Here is an 8844-nt window from a genome sequence, read left to right on the forward strand (position 1 = left end):
TGTGTGTGTGTGTGTGTGTGTGTGTGTGTGTGTGTGTGTGTGTGTGTTGGAAAAGACAGGAAAGATGGGGAGTTGTTATATACAGAAACCCTGAACAATTTATGGTTGTTGCTTTCCCTTTAGAAAAGTTTTATTTTAATTTATTTTATTTTAGTAATGTCTACTTTAGAAATTTGATTATGTCAAGATGTCAAGCCATATCTGTCTTTTTTTGCTGGAGGCCTCCCTTACTGGATCCCGAGATGTGCACTATGAGCTTTCTCACTCCTTATTTTAAAGTGTTTGAATGTTTAACACAAAGAGCTTTTCTCCACAGTGTGCTTGGGACTTTGAGCTAAAATTAAGAGTCACGATTATATGGCTCGCTGCACAGCTGTCCACTTTCGAGTTTCTTAGAGAGCACTCACGCAGATGATAGGTCTCTTGGCCTTATCTGTCTTGGGGTGACATTTCCCAATTTTTCCAAATCAAGCCCGAAAGCCAATTTTTACCAAAGTGTCCACTAAATTTGAGTTCCTCTTCTTTTTTATGCCCCATTTGTGAGCTTTTGACTGGTTTGTTTTGTTTTGTTTTTACTGAGTACCCTTAGTAGGCGTGGCTGGGGTTGTCGGTGCTGAGCACTTTTGGAGAAAAAGGTCCAGATTGGCTGAAATTAAACGGGGGAACCCCAAATTAGTGGTCTCATTGTTACCATGTAATTCTTGTTTTAGAAGCAAGGAGCTGAGCAACAATGGCCCGTAAGAGTCCAACGCTTTGCTGAATCACACTGTTAGCATACAGTTCTGATGCCATTACTTAAGACCCCTTTTCTGCAAATCCTTCCATCCTTTCCCGAGTGGTGCTTTCCCAGTTGAGCAGGACCCATCGAAGACAATGAATAAAAGTCTGCAAAATCCATAATATATTTTAAGGTCCCATTTCATCTGACCTTCGGCATAACACAGGGCAGTGAACTTCATCCAGTGATTCCTGCATGCAGCCCAGCAAATTATGGTTGAACTTGAATGCGTTATTCAGAAAGGCATCTGATCTTGGGTTAGGCTGGTATTTTTCAAGAGACCTGGAGGGAATTAGTGCCTGATTCTGACTGAATTCCAGTGGCATTTGGTCAGCTCACTAACGCAGTTTCTAAGATTCAAAGAGATGGAGAATGTGGCACATCACTTGTCATGCTGAGGATAAGGTCCTTGCTCCTTGACTGGAAAAAGTCCTATAGTAGCTCTGGTGTATATAGCTCTGTAACCAGGACTGGATTAAGACAGGATACATGGATCCAGTGCCTACGCTGAGCGAATGCCCAAGGACATACAGAGGTTATCTACTGCCAGAGAGTATTTGAATCTGCTAAGAGGACACCACTGGCAGCCTTTTGAGCCAGAAATGTCATAAGCTCTTTACTTTGTTGATGGTCCTATGGCTGGATGGAATCCTGGTCCTAATCCACCTCACCCCACTATTGACCTTCTCTGTGTGTTGTTCTTTAAGGCCCCAATTCAGCAAGGTACCTTTGCACACGTCTAGTTTTTAAGCATATTCTTATTGCTATGGAACTCAGTGGGAATTCTCACATGCTTAAAATTAAACACATGTTCAAGCATAGTGCTGAATTGGGGTCTAAAGTGCTTGGAGTCTGCTTGGGACAGCTACCATGTTACACTCACTTACGACACAAACATTTAATGAGACACACACACTGTGCTCTTGCTTTTGTTTGTTCTTCTCTCATGATTGTTGATTGATTTTTGCCTTGGTTCTCCTACAATATATACTATAGACCAGGGGTTCCCAGAATGTGGACCTCTGCCAAAAGGTGGTCAGCTGGTGAAACTGCATTCTTCAGTCAAGCTCTTGGTAAATCCTTAACTCAACATAACTCATGTTATTTAAGTAATTTAAGTAAAAGCTATATAAGTGTAATGTTTTGAGCTGCATATGTTGGATAGAGTATAGAAAAAAAAAACAAGCTGCAAAAGGTGCATTCACTGCAAGGTAACCTTAGCAACATACACACAGTCTGCCATTTACAACTGTAAAAAAGGAGGACTATGTTTTTCAGTATTTCAATCTGACATGGATCAATCTATTTTCTGAAAAAGAGAAGGGTGCACTGGTGGAGAAGATAATGAAAGTCCTGGACCATCTACAGCTGCACAAAATGAGCGAGCCAATAAAATAAAGAAAGAGGTAAGAAAATATGATGACATATACTGGACGTTTGGATTCTCCTTTGCCAGATTGGACGAGGACCCATTGCCTCAGTGTGTTATAATATAACTGTTATTTTATATTTGTATTTACAATATTTAATTATTTTCTAATTAGTAGAGAGTAGGATTGGGTCTTTACTTACATAGCAGAGAAATTCAGATTTTACAGTAAAAAAAAATTGAAAACACAACCTAGTGTTCTAAAATGCAGAGGAAAGATGTCCATTGGTTACTTACAGTGTTGTAGTTATATGATGTGACAAAGTTCCTCCTCTATCTTGGTGGGTCCTTTGCTTATTGGCGGATTTTCTTGCCTCAGAGATTCACCATGTGGGTTGGGGAACAGCCCAGAGACCTTCCCCTCTGGAAGAACCCACAGTCCAGGTCAATTGGGAGGTTTGGGGGGAACCCGGGCCCGCCCTCTACTCCGGATTCCAGCCCAGGGCCCTGTGGACTACAGCTGTCTATAGTGCCTCCTGTAACAGCTGCATGACAGCTACAACTCCCTGGGATACTTCCCCATGGCCTCCTCCAAACACCTTCCTTATTCTCACCACAGGACCTTCCTCCTGGTGTCTGATAATGCTTGTGCTCCTCAGTCCTCCAGCAGCACACACTCTCACTCTCAGCTCCTTGTGCCTCTTGCTCCCAGCTCCTCACACTCGCACCACAAACTGAAGTGAGCTCCTTTTTAAAACCCAGGTGCACTGATTAGCCTGCCTTAATTGATTCTAGCAGCTTCTTCTTAATTGGCTCCAGGTGTCCTAATTAGCCTGCCTGCCTTAACTGGTTCTAGCAGGTTCCTGATTACTCTAGTGCAGCCCCTGCTCTGGTCACTCAGGGAACAGAAAAGTACTCATCCAGTGACCAGTATATTTGCCCTCTACCAGACTCCTGTACCCCACTGGTCTGGGTCTGTCACATATCCCTCCCCCCTGCTCAACGCCAAGGGTTTGGGCAGCTTGGGACACCAGACAGTGCACACGTGACAAGTCATCGGCGTTGCCATGACAGCTCCCTGCTCTGTGTTGCACACGGAACTGGAAAGGTTGGAGGGATAAGAACCATCTGGTCACCCTTGTGTTCTTCTCCTTGTTCCGCTGCATCCATTGAAGAGGGGCATGGTCGGTCACGAGGACAAATCTGTGTCTGAGCAGGTAGTAGCACAATGTTTCCATGGCCCATTTTACAGCGAGGCATTCTCTCTCCACCACAGCATATTTTTGTTCCCTTGGAAGGAGTTTCCGACTGAGGTATAGAATTGGGTGTTCCTCCTCCCCGACCATCTGTGATAGAATGGCCCCCAACCCTACTTCCGATGCATCCGTCTGCAGGATAAACTCTTTGGTGAAATCAGGGGCTATCAGTACGGGGTTACAGCAGAGGGCAGTCCGTAGGTCTGTGAATGCTTCCTCTGCTGCGTCAGACCATCTCACCAGATCAGGTCCACGGGCTTTCACTAGGTCTGTCAGGGGGCTTGCCCTTGTGGCAAAGTGGGGGATAAATCATCGGTAATACCCCACCACACCTAGGAACGCCCGGACTTGTTTCTTGCGACTTGGTCGGGGCCAATTTTGGATGGCCTCTAATTTGTTCACTTGGGGTTTTACTAGACCTTTTCCCACAATGTAGCCAAGATATTTGGCCTCTGTAAACCCTACAGCGTATTTGGCAGGGTTTGCTGTAAGGCCAGCTCGCCTGAAGGTATCGAGGACTGCCTCCACCTTCTCCAGGTGGGTTTCCCAGTCTGGGGTATGAATGACCACATCGTCCAAGTAGGCAGCAGCATAACTGTTATGTGGGCGTAATAGCTTGTCCATGAGGCGCTGGAAGGTAGCTGGGGCCCCATGTAGTCCAAAAGGGAGAACAGTATATTGAAAAAGACCCTCTGGTGTAGAGAACGCAGTCTTTTCCTTTGCATCTTCTGCAAGGGGAATCTGCCAGTACCCCTTTGTCAAGTCTAGGGTAGTCAAGTACCGGGCATTACCCAGACGGTCCACTAGCTCATCTATGCGAGGTATGGGGTACGTGTCGAACTGGGATACTTCGTTTAGTCGCCGGAAGTCATTGCAAAATCTTGTGGTGCCATCAGGTTTGGGCACCAGCACGATCTGGCTGGACCACTGACTGTGGGATTCTTCGATGATCCCCAACTCCAGCATTTTTTTTACTTCTGCTTTTATTTCCTCCCTTTTTGCCGCTGGCACCCGATAGGGCCTCATTGTTACGCTGGCCCCAGGGTTCGTGACGATGTGGTGATATGTCTCGGTTGTTCGACCCAGTTTTCTCGAGAACACATCTTGGTTCCGGAAGATCATCTCAGACACCTCATTCTTCTGGTCTGGTGTTAAATCGGGAGACACTCCCACCTGTTTGGAAGGCTTGTTTTCCTGGGTTAGGTCTTTTTGGACCGTTGTGCATGCCTCTTGTGCATGCCAGGGTTTCAGAAGGTTAATGTGATAAATCTGTTCTTGTTTTCTGCGTCCTGGCTGCCGCACCTTGTAGGTTACTTCCCCCACGGGTTCAACCACCTCATAGGGCCCCTGCCATTGGGCCAGAAGCTTGCTTTCTGCCGTGGGTACCAACACCATAACCCAATCCCCTGGTTGGAACTGTCGCACTTTTGCCTGGCGATTGTAATGGGTTCGCTGGGCCTCCTGTGCCTTCTCCAAATGTTCCCGTACAATAGGGGTAACCCGGGCTATCCGGTCTCGCATCTGCATTACATGCTCTATTATATTTCTCCCCTCATTGGGTTCCTCTTCCCAGATCTCTTTGGCGATATCTAGTATGCCACGGGGGTGACGCCCGTATAATAACTCGAAGGGGGAAAACCCAGTTGAGGCCTGTGGTACCTCCCGGATAGTGAACATAAGGTAGGGTAGTAGGGTGTCCCTATCCTTCCCGTCCCGACTTACCACCTTCCTTATCATAGCCTTGAGGGTTCGGTTAAACCTTTCTACCAACCCATCAGTCTGCGGATGGTAGACCGAAGTTCTCAGGGTATGTATATGGAGCAACGTACAGAGGTCCTTCATTAGCTTCGACACAAAAGGGGTTCCTTGGTCGGTTAATTTCTCCTTCGGTAGCCCCATTCGGGCAAAGATCCCCACCAGCTCTTTGGCTATAGTTTTAGAGGCCGTGTTCCACAGGGGGACGGCTTCTGGGTAGCGTGTAGCATAGTCCAAAACAACAAGTATATATTGGTGGCCCCTAGCCGTCTTCTCCAGGGGTCCCACTAGGTCCATGGCTATTCGCTCGAAGGGGACCTCTATGATGGGAAGGGGTGCTAAAGGTGCCCTCAAGTGGGGACGGGGACTGTGCAGCTGACACTCTGGGCAGGAGGCACAGTACCTCCGCACTTCTTCATGTACTGTGGGCCAGAAGAACCGTCGTAAGACTCGTGCCAGGGTCTTCTCTACCCCCAAAATGACCCCCAAAAAGATGACTTAATACAGCGTTCAGGTGTTTTTGAGGTACTGGGATCTGCTGTACCTTCTGCCCCTGTACTGGTGCAACCCGGTATAAGAGATCCTTCTTCATTATGAAGTAGGGTCCTGGTCCCTGGGTTTTTCCTTCCACAGGGACCCCATCTATTTCAGTCACCTTCTTCCTAATGTTGTCATACCTTGGGTCTTCTGCCTGGTCCCGTCCAAAATTTCCTCTCCTGGGGCTAATCTGCCCAAGATCTAGGGGCCCAGTCTCTGTTGCCTCTACTGGTTCAGAAGCATTAGCGTGGGGGTCAGACTCAGGTGCTTCTCCCTCCTGCGTGGCCTCCTTTTCAGCTGCGTGGGTCCGCCTACCTACAAGAGCGACCCCCTGGCTTTGGGTCAGTATTCGGGTTCCCAAGGCCTTAGCTGCCCTTCTTTCCCTTTTTGTCTTTCTACCCTGTCTGGGAGTGGAGAACAAATCTGGGGATATTTCAGAGAAGATTGGGGGTTGACAGTCTGCTGTGGATGCCTCACCAATTTTAGGGTCCCCATCTTTCTGTAATCCCTCTACTGGGAGTAAGTTTCCAAACCCTGGGAAGTCCTTCCCTATGAGCACCGGGTATGGGAGTTTAGGAACTACACCTGCTCCTACCTCAGTAGTGTTCCCTTGGATCTCGATTTTTACTGGGATGATGGGGTAATAACTAACTGTCCCATGGACACATGTTATCCCCGTACGTTTAGCCTGCAGCAGCTGACTACGCTTCATGAGCTTCCCTGAGATAAGCGTGATAGCACTCCCCAAATCAACCAGTGCCGTGGTCCCTACCCCATTTAGTTTCACTGGTCTGGTATACATATGTGGGGTTAATGAGACCCACACAAGGTGGATTAGGGAGCATGGATCTGCCCAGTTCCCCAGGTTACACTGCATAGGCTCCTCAGCATTGGGACACTGTGCAGCTATGTGTCCCCACTCCCCGCAGGCATAACATCTGTATGGAGCCCTAGGCGTTCCCCAGTCTCTTGGTTTGGGCAGTCTAACATCACGATCCTCTTCTCCCTCAGTGCTCCGACTCTTTGTGGCCTCTGATGGGCCTTCAGCCTCTCTCTTTTTCCACCTGGGCCCTCCTGGTGGCCCAGTCACCCGAACTTTAGGGCTTGGTGCTGCTAGTTTAACCCGGGGTGCCTCTTCCTTAACTGGTCGGGTCAGCTCCCTCGCTGTCCTTTGCCTCTCTACCAGGGCGACAACCTCGTCATAGGTGGAGGGTTCGTTCTGGCTTACCCAGGCACGAAGGTCTGGTGGTAGTCCCCTCATGTATCAGTCGATGACCAGAACCGCTAGTATCTCTTCCGGACTCCGGGACTCTGTTTGCAACCACTTTCTTGCAAGATGGATGAGGTCATACAATTGGGACCACGGGGTTTAGTTTTCTTGGTACCTCCAACCGTGATACTGCTGGGCCCGCACTGCTGTCGTTACCTCAGATCTGGCCAGGATATCTGCTTTCAGCTGGGGGTAGTCTGCCGCAGACTCTTCAGGCAGATCATGGTAGGCCTTCTGGGCCTCCCCACACAGGAATGGGGCAAGGATGCCAGACCACTGATCTCGAGGCCAGGCCTCCCGTAGGGCTGTCCTCTCAAAGGCCAGAAGGTATGCCTCTACATCATCCTCCCGTGTCATTTTCTGCAGCCAATGGCTGGCCCTTATGAGCCGCGTCCCATCATGGCCACGATTCAGCTCTGTAAGGGACTTTACCTGGTTTACCAGTTCCCGCAACATAGCTCGGTCTTGAGCAGCCTGGTCCATCAGCAGGCAATTAGTCTCTTGCTGCAGCCGCACTGCCTGTTGGGTGGCTGCCTGGACACGGGTAGCCTCCTGCTGGGCTGCCATAGCTTATATCAGTGCCCGCACTACGTCATCCATGGTGGTGAAAAAAAATAAACCCTCTCCCTTTTTTTTGTTTGTTTGTTTTTAAATCACCCTCCTTCTTCCGCCGCACTGTGCACCCCAAGATCCCACTTCTGACACCAGTGTGACAAAGTTCCTCCTCTATCTTGGTGGGTCCTGCGCTTATTGGCGGATTTTCTTGCCTCAGAGATTCACCATGTGGGTTGGGGAACAGCCCAGAGACCTTCCCCTCTGGAAGAACCCACAGTCCAGGTCAATTGGGAGGTTTGGGGGGAACCCGGGCCCGCCCTCTACTCCGGGTTCCAGCCCAGGGCCCTGTGGACTACAGCTGTCTATAGTGCCTCCTGTAACAGCTGCATGACAGCTACAACTCCCTGGGTTACTTCCCCATGGCCTCCTCCAAACACCTTCCTTATTCTCACCACAGGACCTTCCTCCTGGTGTCTGATAACGCTTTTTCTCCTCAGTCCTCCAGCAGCACACCCTCTCACTCTCAGCTCCTTGCGTCTCTTGCTCCCAGCTCTTCACACTCGCACCACAAACTGAAGTGAGCTCCTTTTTAAAACCCAGGTGCACTGATTAGCCTGCCTTAATTGATTCTAGCAGCTTCTTCTTAATTGGCTCCAGGTGTCCTAATTAGCCTGCCTGCCTTAACTGGTTCTAGCAGGTTCCTGATTACTCTAGTGCAGCCCCTGCTCTGGTCACTCAGGGAACAGAAAACTATTCATCCAGTGACCAGTATATTTGCCCTCTACCAGACTCCTGCACCCCACTGATCTGGGTCTGTCACAATCTATATAATAATTAAAATCAATAATTTTCCTCAAAAAGTATTAACAGTTGGCCGCAGTGCCTGTTGCAGCTGCACCAGTGGGCCTCAGGGGAAAAAAGTGTGCGAACCACTGCTCTAGACTGTAAATGTCACGTTCTAGGCATAACACCATACCTCTAATGTCTGGACTTCCAAGGAAGAGGATTCATAGGAACATTGAGGTTGATAGTCTATTGCCTTGCACCTTGTGCAGTATTCTATTCTATTCTACTAACCGGTACAGATGGGTCTGTTCTATTCTATATTAAACTAGCACAGATTGGTCTGCTCTATTCTATTTATTCTATTCTAATTAGAAAAGGTGGGTATATTCTATTCTATTAACTAGAACAGAAGGGTCTACTGTATTCTAGAACACATGGATCTATTCTATTCTAAAACAGGTTCTCTTCTAGTCTAAACAAGAACACATGGGTCTCTTCTCTTCTCTTCTCTTCTCTTCTCTTCTCTTCTCTTCTCTTC

The sequence above is a fragment of the Terrapene carolina genome, unplaced genomic scaffold (genome assembly GCF_002925995.2).
Source record: "Terrapene carolina triunguis isolate 2854851 unplaced genomic scaffold, T_m_triunguis-2.0 Scaffold612, whole genome shotgun sequence".
In the NCBI taxonomy this organism is placed as follows: Eukaryota; Metazoa; Chordata; order Testudines; family Emydidae; genus Terrapene; species Terrapene triunguis.